This window comes from Psammomys obesus, unplaced genomic scaffold, assembly GCF_907164565.1.
Source record: "Psammomys obesus unplaced genomic scaffold, mPsaObe1.curated_primary_1811, whole genome shotgun sequence".
In the NCBI taxonomy this organism is placed as follows: Eukaryota; Metazoa; Chordata; class Mammalia; order Rodentia; family Muridae; genus Psammomys; species Psammomys obesus.
Genome location: NW_026596057.1, coordinates 4174948 through 4191071, shown reverse-complemented (window position 1 = coordinate 4191071; position 16124 = coordinate 4174948).

The window sequence follows — 16124 nt, the reverse complement described above, 5'->3', positions numbered from 1 at the left end:
AGCCCGACAGAGGCGACTCCGAGCTTCAGTGCCTCGTTACAGTAAACTGTTTTTTTTTTCTTTCCTGCATCAAAGACTGCAACACGAGTTGACACAATACGTGACAACTAGACAGACTGTTTGAGAATCAAGGAAAAGTGGTTTTGTGATTACAGTACTTATCGTGTTATAGTGAATTATGTTTGTACACGCCTGGGTGATGAGCTTCTCAAGGACAGGTCTGTTTCTCTTCACCTTCAAATCTCATGTTCTAGTTCAGTGCCTCTGAGTCTGTATGTGCGTGCGTGTGTGCATGCGTGCGTGAATGCATGTGTGTGTGTGTGTGTGTGTGTGTGTGTGTGTGCATGTGCGTGGGCACTTGTACTATATTCATGTACATGTGTGTGCCGAGAGGCACACTTCCCTTGGTGGGCTCGTGTGGAGCCCAGAGTTGATGTCGGCTTGTTTCCGTACCTCTTTGTCTCATTTTTTGAGGCAAAGCCTCTCGCTGGGCCTGGAGTTTGTCATTTCCCTAGGCTGGTTGGCCGAAGCACCCCCAGAATCCACCTGCCCGAGATCTGCCTGGCCCCAGAGCTGTGGGATGAGTGTATACGGCCAGGCCAGGCTTTCCACATAGCTGCGAGGGATCTGAACCCAGGCCCCCCATGTTTACGTAGTCAGCCTGTCACCCACGGAGTCACCTCCCCCAGTGCACATGACGAGTGACTCTTTTCTCACCTCCTCATCCATGTAGCTCTCCCCTCGGGCACAGCAGATACTCCTGCTCTTACCCTCTGCTGATTTCTGTTAAGATACAACTGGTGACCATGGACATCTTTACCTACCACACAAGGCTTTCGTTTTGACAAGAATTCAAAGGCTTGTAGGGAGTTGGCACAGAAAGTGCAGACGAGGCCTCGCCTGACCAGGGAGAAGGATTTGCCTGAACAGAGAGGATTTCTGGAGTCACTCAAGGCATACCTCATACAGGAACTTCTTGGTGCAAGATTAAATTGTTTCAGGAAATGTGTGATAGTATAGCCTCTTTGGAAGATGGTTTGGCTGTTTCTTACAAAACTAAGCATACTTTTACCATATGATCCAGCAATCACATTCCTTGGTGTTTACCCAAATGAGATGAAAACATATCCACACAAAAATCCACACAGGGATGTTTACAGCAATTTTATTCATAATTGTCAAAATCTGGAGACATCCAGGATGCTGTCAGTAGGTAAATGGATGAGTAAAATACAGAACGTTTAAACAGCGGAATACTGTTCAGTGCTTAAACGATTAACGACGTAACAAAAAGAAGCCAGTCTGAAAAGCTACATACAGTAAGAGTCTAACAGCACGGCATTCTAGAAAAAGGCGGAAGGACGAGGACCACTTCTATCAGTTAGGGGTTAGTCTGGAAAGCGGGATGGATGGGCAGACACAGGGGACTTTTAAAGCGGCGAAAGCATTTGTGAGGTGACGGTGGATATTATCATTATACATTTGCCCAAACCCACAGGATGAACAGGAAGAGTGAATGTCCACTAATGTAGACTGTGCTGGGGAGTATGGTGGCAGCAGGAAAGCTCAGAAAGAGGGGGGTACTGGCATGCGGGTTTGAAACCTCAAAGCTCACTCCCAGTGACACACTTCTTCCAAGAACGTCACACCTCCTAACCCTTCCCAAAGAGTTCCACTAAGTGGGGACCAAGTATTCAAACACATGAGACTCTGGGGCCATTCTTAGTAAAAACACCACAGACACCAGTAACATTAATTTAATGCCATTTAGAAAAAAGAAAGTCCTCCTTCTTTCCCTGCCCTTGCCATGAATGAATGGCTGCCACTGTGATTCCCTAAGCTAATGAATCTGGGTTTTCAATGTAACTTGTGTTATGTAATGTGAGGTTAAAAGGTGTAAGATATAAGCTGATATAAGACTTGAAACTTTGATGATTTATATGGTTTGGTTTGACCTCCTTGGGTTGCATATCTATATTTTTAGCTAGCGTTCCATATTAGGATTCAACCTAACACTGACATGGGTTGAAATGTAGGCATACAAATAAGTTATGTAAAATGTAGTTATTGCAGAATTTATTATAGAAGAAAGGTGAATAAGTTATAGCATCTCCTTATTATAAAATTTTATGATGTCTTTACATGGAGAGATGTGAATGGTGTAAACCAGAGAAAGCAATTTCCAGAACTATAGATGGTTCCATTTTTGTAGCAATGAAAATTATAATTATGCATAATCAAAGACACAAATTTGCATCTTTATTATATACACAGAGAAAAAGGGATGAATGCAAAGAGTATCTCTGGCCATTGCAGTGGAGAAAAGGAAACCTCTGCTGGCAGATTCTGAAATGCTGTCCATGGAAGCGTGTATAAGATATTAATGAATGAGAGATCCAAAATTATCATAAAGGCTGTTTTCGTTTTCCATACCAGCTCCATCTCTCTGATAACTGCTTCCTGTGGTTCATTTTCAGAAGCTCTTGCGACACGCACAGCCACCTCATACATGCGTCTGTTTATGTGCTCCTCTTCACCACATTGGAACCAATGCCTTTGCCTCTTGAGAATTCAGAACCAACTTCTTGTCCCCATAGAGGCATCACAAGGCCACTACTTGAACTTTCTGCTGCTCAGCTTGTCCCTGCTAATGAACACTGCAAGCTTCCAGAGTTGAGCTTTTTCAAAAGCAATAAGGCAAAACCATTCTTGTGAATACAATTTGGCTAACCATACCAAGCTATATCTACCAGAAAAACTTCTGTCAAAGGGGTTGTCAGGAGAAGGAGATGTGCATTTTAAATTCTGACTCGAACTGCAAATTCTCCAAGGAGGTCAGATCAATATCCATTTCCACCAGCATTCTGTGAGAGCATTTTCTTTCCTCCATCAGGCTTGTAGCATTATAGCTGTTTTGTCAATCTGAGAAACAAGAAAAAAATCTTTTGTTCACAGTTTCATTTAATGAATTTTGAGTGAAATCATGTTTCAAACAGGCCTTGGACCATTCTCCTCCATCCTTTTCACAGTGACTTGTAAAGGCTCTTTGATAACTGAAGAAGTTTGACGCTTTATCATTTATTTTGTAGATACACCATTCCAGTGTGTCAAAGTCTTTTGACTTTGTGGCTTTTCCCATGCAACTTTTGAAATGCTATATGAAAAAAAATGCATTGATTACATGTTTATGACTTCTGATTTTGTTCCTAACTTAAAACAACTTTTTCATGGCAGAGGACAAATTCTTGTGATTTTAAAGTTATTTTATGCTTAAGTCATTAATCCACCAAGCGCTGATTTTAGTTGGGAGAAATATACTTTTAACTGTCTAGGCACTTTTATTGTTTGAGTTTTCTAAAATCAGTGTGCATTTGCTTCTATGGTTTAAAAAGTCCAGTAAATGAAAAAAGACGATAAGACATTATGAATGAAGCCTGGAGACAGAAATAGCAGGCTACTTCAGTAGAGGTGATTATTCAGTACAGTGACCACATGTGACTTATCAGGCCCAGTACTAGGCCCTGATGACATAATAAAAGCTCAGATTCAAATACTGACAACGGCAATTAGGAGGAGGAGAGGCACTGATGGAAGTGTTTTGGACCACAGAACAGTTACCATGGCAACAAGAACCTGAGCCATCACTATGGAGGTACAATGCTTGAAATGTATGACTGGAGAGAGAGTGTGTGACATTTTTGGTCAGGATTTTGAAAAAGGTGCACAGGCATGTTAGTTAGTTATAGATGTTTCAAAATTATGCTTTTATTTGCCAGACTAAGGCTTATTGCCTCCCATTTCCTTAGTGTTCCTTTTGGGAAAACAAGAAACAAACTAATTAAAAAACAATGCAGACTAACACAAGTACAAGCTTTATAAAGTCATCGCTATTCATGACCGTCCCAGCTAGGGAACAAACTGCTTTTGACTCAAAGGATTAGCATGCAATATAACATACACTACCTATGCCATGTCCTCGTGCGGAAGCTCTGATCTTGTTGCTTATTGGAGAATCTGGGTTCTTTGTTTTGTTTTGGTCTTGTTTTAAGACAGGGTTTCTCAGTGTAGCCTGCGGCCCTGGCTGTCCTAGAACTTGCTCTGTAGCCCAGGCTTGTCTCCAACTCAGAGATCCGCCTGCCTCTGCCTCCTGAAAGATGGGATTGAAAACATATGCCACCACTTTTCCTCCTACAGCAACTGTAAGATTTCTGCCCAACACGTAAAGCCATGGGGAAACTGACACATTTGCGTGTGGGGCTTGGTTTCAATGGTGAAATCCGCTCGGGATTTGAGTTAACAGGAGTATCCAACATTTTGACATTGCAAAAACACGTCACCACCTACAAATTTCTTGGGTCACAAACAGCCCCTGGGTCCCAGGTTGGATGCACATTTGGTCATTTTGTTATGTGACAGATTTCATTTTTTAATTACTACAAATGAGGTCACATTTATCATGTCCAAATAATAATACCTTTTAGCCCCCTACCAGGCACACTTCACTTGAAACTTCCATCTTCGCTTTGGGTGCTACTAGGGGCTTGGGTGCTCGAAGGCGGATGGGGTTCTCACTGGCCCTGTTTAAGACAGTACTCTTAATTTCTGCCACTTCATGTTCTGGGCTCTCTGTTGTTCTCTGGTGTCCCCGCGGTTATTGTTCCTGTCACTGCTGGCCTTTTCCTGTATTGTCCAGCTGTCGTTTCAGCCTAAGCGCTTTTGTTGCTCCTCTCTTGTAAGCCCATTTGTAGACTCTGCCCTGATTCCCTCTGCACAAATCAAGACCAGTCATCACATGGAGAGCTATCTACCCTAAAGCTCGTGGACCTGACAGGAAAAGGTGGAAGAAGTCAAATGTGTGAACTTTTTCTTCACTCTATGTCTCTTCATCCACAAATGTCGCTAAAGGCACAGCCTCTCAATGTAGCATGACTTCCTGTATTCTTTAAAAAAAAAAACATACTTCCTGTAGTTTTTAAAACTTTCCATTCTTACCAGGAAAAACCCTGCGCCTCACTCTTCTGAGGGAGAACCCTCCTCATCTTGGAGCTACATGAATTACGGGTTTTCAGAGAGCTGGTGTATAATGAGGGTGGCTGCAAGGTGACATCAGCTGTCCTGATGCAGCACACCGCAGCCTCAGTCTCCTCGTGTGTTAGAGGAATCTGTGAGAAGTGTGTCTGGTCATCTGTGGTAGGCTTCACAGTAGGACATAGGAGCTCCTGTGTGAATTCTGGAGCAAGACTGCTTGGGCCAAATCACAGCCCTACCAGTTCCTAGCTGTGCACTGGTTGGAAAACTTCTTAATCTCCTATGACCGCTTAGTAGTTCCCTGTGAACTAGAAAAGATGGCTGACTTTTCTGTGAAGCAGGAATTATGAAGGACTGGCCTGCCTTGTCTCTACAAAGTTGGGCAGTTGACTTCCCAGTATCCTGCTTGTCCACAGCTTGGACTGCATGCTGTCAGCAGCTGAGGTAAGGGCAGTTCTCCCCCAGTGGCCATCTTTGCCACATTTGAAGTGAGCTTCATGTGGAGGTTCTTCAGTGCCCATCACCTTCTTTGAAGTAGATTGGGAGTGCTGCTGGGAGCTGAAGTGTCTCTCTGTCATGAAAAGCCTTTTGTTATTAAAACATCTTACATGCCATATTCTATAACCTCTGAAGTGTTTGAAGATCATCTACCTATCAAACAAACATTGCCTGTTTCTAGCTATTTATTATCTGCTTAACTCTAAAAGCATACCCAGGAGGCTAAACAAAGCTTACTTATATAATTAACTAAACTAGTACCTAACATGACTTCAAGTTTTATTATTATAAGTGGCTGACTACTACTGTGCATTTCTTAATTATCCTAAATTGTTTGCAATACCATCTTTCAAGGACCAGAACTTTATATTACATTTTTAAATGAGCTGTGTAAGTACAACACCTCAAACAAGAGTTGAGACATATACACAGTATGTTGTAGCAAATATAACCTTAAATTTCTATCAATATACAATAATCCATACCAATGTGAATATCTGAGACTTGTTGCTTTCTTGTCTAAAAGTAGATACAATTATCCACATTTCGTTTTTTCCTTTTCAAAGAGACACAATAATCTATCCCTTTCTGTCCTTTCATCCAAATATCCCCTCTTTGTGTTTCATCCCCTGTATTCCCTACTCACTCTAACACTAGATAGGAGACAAGGAAGAATAGAGAAGGGAAAGAGAAAGATAAAAAGGAATCCCTGAATCTAACCTCTTTTTTGTTTCTTTGTTGACCATGACAAATAACTTGCAACCAACTCCCTTAATGACAACAAGCGTCCATGGCCCACCAAATGACCAAAACCCAACCATATCACCTCTCAAGAGTGAGGGTGTCATTCTCTTAAAATTGCTTCCTGCTGCCAGGGGGTAGAGGCATCTTTGGGGGACCCTAAGAAAACTAGGATATTGGCCAAGTCCTGGGAGAGCTAGTTGTATCATTTGTTGTCCAGTCTCTGTGTGGTGGGAAAGTGCAGGGCTTAACTGAAGTCCTGACTGAAGCACTCTGCGAGGCTGGGGGATTCCAGCCAGCCGCTTTGATGGAAATGTCAATTGAAGCAGTCTGCTAGGGCGGATCATCAGTGCAACTTGCTTTGTCTTCACGTATGTCTGTTTTTTGTTGTTTTTTTTTTTTCCTCAGAAAACACATCAATTTTAGAGGTAACATACATCTCTGCATAGATACACGTATGGAATGTGTGGTGTGCACAAAACAGCTAAAGATGATTCTCTTAGATTGCCTGAGCAGGTAGAAGGCATCTGCCAACTTTATAAGTCCATTTGGACTGTTATATAAGTTCCATCCATGCCGTATGAAAGGACGGCATGGAATAATAAGTCATGAGGACTCTGTAGCCAACAAGACTTATTGGCTACCAAGAGACATTTATGTCTCAGCTAGTCTCCTGTGCTATTCCTGCGTAGAGGGAGTAGTCACCTGTTTGATCATTCTCAGTTTCTTCTTTCATGTCTGTAGCCAAGATTTTCAGGAGGTCTCCCTGGTCAAGTCTAATCTTAATTAATTTTGAGGGAATCCACGTGTTCTGTTGAAAAAAAAAAAACGGCATATTCTCTCCCTGAATGCAACACATTTCCTAATTTCCATTCTGAAGTTAGCATATCCTTAAATTATATAGGTCGATTTAATTCAGCAGTCCATTCTAAAACCAAGAGTTTTTCAGCAGCTGTGCTACCTGTCTCATTGACATTTTAAAAAATTAAAGTAAAGAGAGCATTACTCAATGTATCTCTGGGAGATCTCATATCCTCCTGTTTTATGAGCATTTTCTTTAAAGTATGGTTAAATATTTCCACAACTGTTTGACCTGTAGGATTGTAAGGTATACCAGTAACATGTTTTATGTTATAATATTTAAGGAATCATTGCATTCTACTGGATACATATGCTGGAGCATTATCAGTTTTAATCTATAAAGGTGCCTCTAGTATATCCATCACTTCTAATAAATGTGTAGTTACAGAATCAGCCTTTTCAGAACTCAAGGCAGAAGTCCTTTGAAATCCTGAATAGGCATCAACTGTATAAAGCATATACTTTAATTTTCCAAACTCTGAAAAATGAAATACATCGATCTTCCAAATTTTATTTCTTTGGTTATCTTTATGTTACTTCTGGCAGATAATGGAGCTTGATTATACAAAGAACAAGTAGGATATTTTTTTTTATAATTTTCTTGGCCTGTTGCCAGGTTATAGAAAAAATTTTTTAAACCTCTACATGATGTCTTGTTAAAATTTGAAGCCTCTGATACATTCCTGTTAATAACTGATCTGTCTCTGTCTCCCCCTTTTGAAATGCCAATAGCCCTGGCAAACCTATATAAGATAAAATATGATATAATATATATGATCTCTATTTTGTATCACTTGTTGTAGTTGTATAAATAACAAAGTTAATTCTGAATCATCTGACTAAGTTCCTATTTGCAAAACAACTCTCTCTGCATATTGAGAATAACTATATTGAGAGGTTCTGGAAAATATAATAGAATCATGAAAATAGAATAATCCTGTTTTTTTTTAACTGAAGCATATGGACTTTGCATTATTTTATTTATATTCTATGACTTATTACCTGCCTTTCTTGGTTTATTGGCATCTGTATAAAAGGTAGAGGCTTTAAAAATTGGTGTTCCTCTCACTATGTGAGGAAGAATCCAATTAATTATTTTTATAAAATGAAGTTGCTTGCTTTAGGAGTATCTGTTGATAATTTCTCAAAAAAAATCACTGCAAGCTCTTTGCCAATCCTCACTGATTACCCATACTAAGGTAACTTCAGCATTAGCATAAGGCACTACAATCTCTGCTGGGTCTCTTCCTGCTAATTAATGAAGTCTTAGTCTCTCACAATCAAATCAGAAACTTTTTCTACATAGGTTTTTAAATTTTTTTTTTATGTGCTAAAGACAAACATTCTAAGATGTTATCTTCTCTCTGCATAAGAATTCCTGCAGGAGAATGAGTTGAAGGCAAAATAACTAAAATGCAGTCCAGCTCCGGATCCAAGTGGTTCACGTGTGCATCTTTTTCAGCTTCAGCTATTTAAGTCTGAATCACCTTGTAAGGTTTGACATAGATTACTTAGCTCTTGAGTAATTAATCCAACTGTGGGCCTTAGCCAATTAATATCTCCCAGTAATTTTTGAAAATCATTAAGTGTTTGTAATTGGTCTCTTCTCATGTGTACCTATTGTGCTTGGATTTTCTGTAGACCTATCTTATATCTTAGACAATTAATATAATAATCTTCTTTTTGTATTTTTTAGGCCACAATTTGTAATCCCCAACAAGGCAAAATTCTCTTCATCAAATATTTTTTTAAGGTATCTACATCTGAATCAGACAGCAAGATGTCATCCATATAACAATAAATTATAGATTGAGGAAACTGTTTATGAATTATTTCTAACAGCTGTTGTACAAAATACTGACACAAGGTGGAACTGCTTGACATTTCTTGTGGCAAGACCTTCCAGTGATATCTCTTCGTGGGCCTGGCATGGTTAAATGCAGGCACTGTGAAAGCAACATTTTCCCCTTCTTGTTTCTCAAGAGGTGTTGAGGGAAAGTAATCTTTTAAATCAATCCTATAATAGGCTGTGCCTTGAATAACAAAAAATTTAAGGAGACTCCAGGTTGTAAGGAACCCATAGGCTGACTTTATTGATCGTACTCAGGTCTGTCAGTATCCTCCATTTTCCAGATTTATGTTTAATGACAAATATAGAATTCCAAGAGCTGGTGGACTCTTCTATATGTTGAGCCTCCAGCTTCTCTTGGACCAGCTGTTCTAACGACTGTAACTCTTCTTTATTTAGGCCTACCCAAACAGCCTTGTCAATTAACCATTATAATGGTAGGGCAGTTGGTAATCTATCAACTGTGTCATTCCTCATTAATTTAGAGAGCCAACCTCTGCTGTGTCTTGCTTATGCACAGCGTAAACAGTCTGTAACTGTCTTTGATAACACTTTTCAATGCCTCTATCAGGAACATTTCCTATTTTACAGCTTGTATCTGAAGTTGGAGAAATGCTAATTGGGCTTCCCACTATTGCAATAGATCTCTTCCCCATAAACTCATGGCTACATCTGCCACTTATAGCTTTATTTTTCCTACCTGACTTTCTGGTCCTGCACATGCAATCCATTTTAGATTTTGTTTTACCTGAGACAGTGTTCCAATCCCTAGGAGCTTTGTAGCTACTTTTTGAAGTGGCCAAGCTGGATTCCAGGAATCCCATGAAATTATTGTTACATCTGCTCCTGTGTCCACTAGGCCTTTGATCTTAATTCCATCTAATTGTAATTTTAAGTCCGGTCTCTTATCATTTATAGCAGTTTGCCAAAATATTTATTTTTCTGGTATCTTCAGAATCTCCCATTTTCTCTGTAGGAGCGGCTCTATCTCTGTTAAAATGGTTTAGCTAGGTTTTGAGCGGCGCTGTTTCTCCAGTCAGGCTTTAATTTTTCTAGTTGCTTTCTACAACAGTTTCTCCTTGGCTGACAGGAAACAAATGGTTCATGATGTTTTTTCTTGCGAGGGCCTGGGCAAAGCCCCTTAGTCAGTTTCCTGACAGTAAAGAATTGCCTCGAATATCTCCAGATGAACTACATTCATAAACCCTGTGTCCATTTCTTCCACATCTTTTATATATCCCAGGAAACTTCCTCCCTGGATTGTCATTATAGAAACATTTATCCTTAGGAACTGCTTGTCTGCAGTCCTTCAGGAAACGACCTAATCTTTCACAGTCACAGCAATAGACACTTTGAGTTCTCGTGTCTTTTGTAATTATCTGTCCAACCATAACTGAAGTATGAGCATTAGATCCACAGTGGTTCTAATCCATTCATAAACAAGTGCAGATCTTGCTGTTAAAGGTCTAATAGCCTTTTTTGCATCCTGCATTAGCATTTCAAAAGCTAAAGATTCAATTAGAATTTCTCTAGCTTTCTGGATTTGATATTGCTCTATTTACAGCTGAAATAAATCTTTGTAAAAAGTCAATGAAAGTTTTGCCTGATTTTGTAAATGATTCAGATCATTTTTCCCTGTTGTTCAGCCTTATCCAAAGCATTTAAAACTATTGCACGAAATTGTTCTAAGATGGCCTCATCCGACATAACGTGTACTCTTACTGCAGAATATTGACCTTCACCTAGCAACTGATCCTTGACAACATTAATGCCTCTAGTTCGATTTTGTTGCTTCATAACTGAAGTGTCATCCTTCCAGGACAGGATAGGTTCTAAGATGACTGACACCAAATCTCTCTGATCTTTTGTCCATGGCCCCAGTTATTGAGTCTCTGTCTTACATAGGGTGAATGTAAGCCACAGGACCTTTCTGTGTCTGTAAATCTCTTTAAGTCTAGCGCCTCTATGGGTATGGGCTCCCACCCAAATTGTTCAAGTCCTGTGGGTTTCTCATTTGGAACCACTTCTCTTACTGTAACTGGAAAAATCATGGTGGGTTTTCTTAATGGGTCTGGACTGCCATTTTGCATTCTTGTCATAAGGTGGCACGTGAGTTTCAGATTGGATTCCTATGAAGATTCTTATTCTGATTCAAAGGACTGTCCAATTTCTGTTTTATCGCCCCCAATCTAGCATTTAATTTTTCAGTCTCCTCCTTCTCTAAGTTTGCTTTATTTGGATCTTTATTAAGGAGGGTTTATAAAACTACAATCATTACTGAACATATTGTAATTAATTCCATATTGGTGGTCAAAGTAAAACTAGATGGGTTCCAAATGCCCTCTGCATAGTGTTTTTTATTTTTTTTTAACACAGAAACTAATTTCTTTTTCAATCGCTCTAACTCTCTCCTTCCTCTAGAGACTTCACCTTATTATTTTCAAGCTAAATATTTCCTTTTTACTGTTTTCTAACTTATTACCCTGTCAGGTTCTTCTGTGGTTCAGCGAGGGTAGGCTAGCCCCACACCCTTGGGTCCGTCCAGCAGGCTGCCCTATTGGTTCCATTTTCTGGCAGCCCTGGCTGGAGCCCACTGTCTGCTGGCCCACACCAAGCCTTCCCAGCACTGTGCTTCAGCATGGCTGCAGGCTTTCACCATCCTCACCTACCCCAGCTCCGGGAAGGTGTCTTCCGGTGGTGGTATCAGGCGCCAGGCTGTGGTGCTGATTGGGCTGGGTATGCCGTGGGCCGGGACTGGGGCCTGCGGTCTCTACCTGCCAGGCCTGTAGCAGCCGACTGGAGAAACAGTGGTCTTTGCCAGAAAAACTGAGGTGCGGTTGCAGAAAGTAGTTCCCTGTGGGCCACAGTGCGCATGCTCCATTCAGGCTGGCCTCAGGTGTGTTGCCAAGCTGGACAGACTGCCTGCCTGTCCTGGACTCAGGTGCACTGCCACACTGGGCTGCAGGCCCACTGGCTCGGTCCAGGTTTTATATTCTCTCTCCCTCACAGAAAAGGGGCGGTTTCACCAAGCAGCTTGCGCTCAGTTGCTAGGAAACCGCATCCTGCTCCTGTGTCTGGAACTTTTCTCGGGCCCAGTGCCTAAATCTATGTTCTAAGCTTGGGTTTGCATGCCCTCACTTGGGATGTGAACTACAGCAGGACTTTCTTGGACCCGCCGGCAGATGAATAAAGACACGGAGATTTATTATTTGTAAAAGCTTTGGCACTGTGGCTGGGCAGATCCTCAGCTATTCTAACCCAGCAAATTCCAGCCTGTATCTCACCATGCGGCCCGGTTACCTCTCTCTCGCACTCAGTCCCGGCACCTGTTTCTTCCCATGTCATGCTGGTGATCCCCCCGCATTTGATTCCTGTCACAAAAGACCCCTTCTCCACCAGAAAGTGCCACCTTTCCTTCCCGGCCCTCAGAGCTTTACTGAGCCAACCAAAAGGTGAGGAAAATAGTTTACAAAATAGGAGGCAGGCAATGATCCATAATACCAAGCTCCGGACAGCACCCAGCTCTCTGCAGGTACAGCAAACAATTGAACCTACAGAGACTAACTTTACACCATGCACAAAAAGATTATCACCCCAACAGTTATGAATCACTGTGGGGGTGCTGCCAATCAGACCTAGGTCCTCTGATGGTTTTTTTTCCCCCCGCTGAGTGCTCTCTCTGTTTTTTTTTTTTTTAACAACAACAACAAAAAATTCAGCCATATATTTGGAAAAAGATAACCTATTGAATAAATGGTGCCGAGAAAACTGGGTTTCCATGTATAGAAGAGTGAAAGACCCATCTCTCAGCCTTTCAAACGTCAGTTCAAAATGGATCGAAGACCTTAATACAAGACCTGGAACTCTGAAGTAGCTAAGCAACGGTTCTCAGCCTGTGGGACAGAACCTCTCTGGGTGCTGAACCTTTCCCCAGGGGTCCCCAGGATCATAGCAGAGATCCTGCATGTCAGCTATCTACATTGCAATTCATAACAGCAGCAAAATTTCAGTTATGAAGTAGCCATGGAAATAATTTTATGGTTGGGGGTCACCACAACATGAGGGACTGTATGGAAGGGCCGCAGTGTTAGGAAGGCCGAGACCACTGTGCTACAGGAAAACAGATGGAACAGCTCAAGTTACAGGCATAGTTGAAGTCCAAGATTGACAAACAGCTTGATATGACACTGAAACGGTTCAGCACAGTGGAAAAAACAATCGCCAGAGCGAAGAGAGCCTGCAGTAGTGTTCACCAAGCTGAAATGGTGTCTTTGCCAACATTAGTGGCACCTGGGTAAAGAACTGCAAAAACTAAAACCAACCCCCGCCAAGTCATTAAATGGCTTGGTAATCTGAATAGGCAGTCCCAAAAAGAACAAGCACAAGGGGCTAATTGTGTACGTCAGCATTCTTAGTTACCAAGAAATGCAATTAAAACTGCTGTGATGCCACCTCACCCCAGTCAGTGCGGGACTTTTGGCCCCACCAGCAGTATGAATAACCACACAGAGGCTTTTTAATATATTGAAGTTTAGGCCTTTGTGTACAGATTCACAGCCAGCTCTCTAGCTTAATGGCTAATCCTGGCTCTATGTCTCTACCTCTCTGTTCACATCTGTCTGTTCGCCCGCTGTGTCAGATGGGAAATCTCCAGCCTATGCTTTCTCCTCCCAGAGACCCCCTCTCTCTCCGGGAGATCTGCGCTCCACTTCCTGCCCAGACATTGGCTGTCAGCTCTTCATTACATCCAATAGGAAACTGAGGAAGGACGAGTGTTTACAAAATAGGAGACCAGTGATGGACCCTAGAAATAACGAAATCAAGGTCTGGCTAGCGGGCTAGCACTTAGCCCTCTGCGGGTTTAGCAATCAACAATTTCAAACGTGCAGAGACACACCTCCACACGACGTACCCCGACACTTACTTCCTGTCATTATGTAATCTTGTGCAACTAAACTTTATGGACCATAAGTTTTCCTTACGTATGGCATGAGGATCACGGAAGCTTAACTCCCAGTGTGGTACAGTTTGGGTTAATGGGGCATGGCCCTGGCTTGAGGTAGTCATTCAGTGTGTGTTACCATTATTCAAGAGCCCTCACAAAGGTTTCTGCTCTTTCCCACCATTAGGTGGGGCAACGTACCTTCATCACTCAACTAACCAAAAGCTCTTCCAGGTTGTTCCCAAATATGAATAATTATTCAACTACTTCCTGTAGAATTCAGTTTTGAGTTAAAGTCCGGAAACGTTACTCTTGGAGAAACTGAAAAAAAAAAAAATCATCTTTGGATTGCCTGGTTTCTTAGTCCAAACGTCAGGGCTTCACAGAGCCTTACCTGGCTCAGGAGGTGGCTGGAAAGGTGTGATCCTGGCCAGCATCTAGCATTCCGGAGCAAAGGTGGGGGAGCATCGCCCCCTGGCGGCCTCTGGGTATACAGCAGCCAGCCCAGTCAGAGCTGCGAGCCTAGAGCCTGGAGTCTCCTGGATGAGGGGCCAGAAAACAAGGTCTGAGTCTTTGCCTGTCCTTTTCGGAAATAGCTGTTAACCCCAGAACTCCCATCTCAGGACAGATTTTTCTTTTTGGCAGGCATATAATAAACCACATAAGACATCGCAGAAAATCTTCAGAGGAGCTATTAGAATAAAAGAGTAGGGGGGTTACATGATTCCTTTTTTTTATTATGCTTTATTTGTGATTTTGTGTGCACTTTAGTACGCCTCTGTGTGAGTACATGTGTGCCCTTGCTTTTGTGTGAAGTCAAAGGGTGACTCGTGGGAATCTGTTTTCTCCTTCCATCACGTGGGACTCAGGAATTGAACCCAGATCCACCAGGCTGGCAGCAAGTACCTTCTCCTGCTGAGCCATCTTGCTGGCCCCGCGTGTTGATTCTTATTTTCAAGAACTTTCACGAATGCTTATTTGTCAGGAGAATTTCTTACGACAACCCTCAGATGAGCCGCATTACACTTCTACTTGGCAGATGGGGAAAGTGAGGCAGAGTGAGTTAGTAACGGTGACTGCAGGGAGAGTGAGACTCAAACCTCAGCTAGGTTATCCCTGGACATGAATGTTGTAAAGGTGCCTTTTAACACCAAGCTCCACCCCCCGTCCCTCACTGCATTCCAGAACTCTAATGAAACAATGTACAACAGGAGGAAAGCAACGGACAACAAAAAGACATCTTTATAAGAAACAGCCTAGTTTTTTAAAAGGAAATTAGGCAGTAAGCCAATACGAGATGTAAGCGTGTCTTTTTAGTCCTGGGGAGTCCTAGCTCCCACAGACACAGTAAACTCAGCAGCAGCTGGATGGCAAGGCTGTTCGGTGTACTCACAGCTGTCACTCCAGACGGCAAACTCCCTCCCTGATTTTGGCCAACGAGCTTTGACCGAATCTTGTCAATTTCATTTACCGTGTTCCTTCCCCCAAGGTCAGACTATCCTGACGAACACCAGAGATCAGTTTTTACTAGGCCAACAAGGGCTTTTTCCTTTTCCAGAAGGTGGTTTTAGAAGCTCACTCTGCTGGGGGCTCAGAGGTTCAGAGCACTGGCTGTTCTTCCAAAGGCCCCAGCAGCCACATGGTGGTTCATAACCATCTATAGTGAGATAAGGTGCCCTCTTCTGTTCTGGTTCACAGGCACACATGCAGGCAGGATGCTGTATAAATAATAAACCTTTGTAGATGGTGATGTTTTTACTATCATGTAGGACCAAGGAGGTGGTGGCTGCCAGGCTCCCATACTGAAAAGAGGAAGAAAAGATGCTTCTGAGATTGACTTCACAGGACAGAAACAGTCTAGGGAGACTAAGGGTTCATGCTTACAGTTGGTGTATTAATTGGCTTTCTGATACTGCACCAAATGCCAAATACCTAAAAGACCAAATAATATTTTGGTTCACAACTTTGGTGATGTCAGTCCATCCTGAATTAGTCCATTACATTTAGGCTAGCAGGAAGGGTGGCATGTGTTTCATGGTACAGCAAAACTGTTCACTTCACTGTTGAGAACAAAAAGGATGAAGAAGGGCCTGAGTTCCCTGTATCCTTCCTAGGAGCACTGACTCAGTGAGCTAAGTGCTTCCCACAAGGCCCCGTGGCCAAGAGCTTCTGCCATCTCCCAGCAGCATGAAGCTGAGGACCAAG